This window comes from Elephantulus edwardii, unplaced genomic scaffold, assembly GCF_000299155.1.
Source record: "Elephantulus edwardii isolate Elephantulus edwardi_28Jun2011 unplaced genomic scaffold, EleEdw1.0 scaffold00129, whole genome shotgun sequence".
NCBI lineage: Eukaryota > Metazoa > Chordata > Mammalia > Macroscelidea > Macroscelididae > Elephantulus > Elephantulus edwardii.
The window spans coordinates 2,507,287-2,508,045 of NW_006399879.1; the positions used below are offsets into that span (position 1 = coordinate 2,507,287).

Here is a 759-nt window from a genome sequence, read left to right on the forward strand (position 1 = left end):
TAATATATTGCTTTTAAACTGTTCTCTCCCTCATCCATTTCAATGCAGTATACATAATTTAGCCTCTCGGGATCTCCCTGTTAAAATGGAAATTATAATCCTTACCCTGCAAAAATAAATAAAGATGAAAGGAACAGTGCATGACATGCCTAGAGAAGTAATGCAGGCAGACCTAGGAGGTAGTCAGATTCAGTGCCAGACGGGAAAGCCAGTCTCACAGTAGAACAAGCCACATGGAGTTTGTGGTTTTCCAGTCTCTACAGAAGCTATGCTTTTTATGTACGAATAGACGGTTGTACTGCAGTCTGTGAAATGTACAATAGCATTACGAAAATGTTTGAAATGCTGTGAGAGTTACTAAAATGTGAACAGAGACACAAAGTAAGCACATTCTGCTGGGGAAAATGGTGCCAGCAGACATACTCAGCACAGGCTTACCATAAACCTTCAATTTGTTAAAAAGAAGAAAAACCGCAATATGTGTGTAGTGCAAAAAAGCAAAGAGCAATAAAATGAGGTGTGTCTGCAGTTAGATCCTGAGAACAAAATAGCTGCCATGGTTCTCATTCCCTCACCGTTACTATCACCACCACCATCTCTAGTTATCTCTGCCACTACTGCTTCTTCATCCTCAGTCCCACCACCATCATCACCCTCATCACCACCATAGTTACCCCACCACTGTCATCTTCATCCTCCTCACTACCACCACTGTTATCATCCCTAGTACCACCATCACCTTCATCACCAGTCACCTTC

The 759-nt window shown here is 42.0% G+C and overlaps 1 protein-coding gene across 1 annotated transcript in view; it reads left to right on the forward strand.

Annotated features, from left to right (window-relative positions):
- EVC (Ellis van Creveld syndrome) overlaps positions 1-759 on the forward strand; it is a 107,405-nt gene that overhangs the window by 42,614 nt on the left and 64,032 nt on the right. The gene's annotated exons all lie outside the window — the stretch shown is intronic.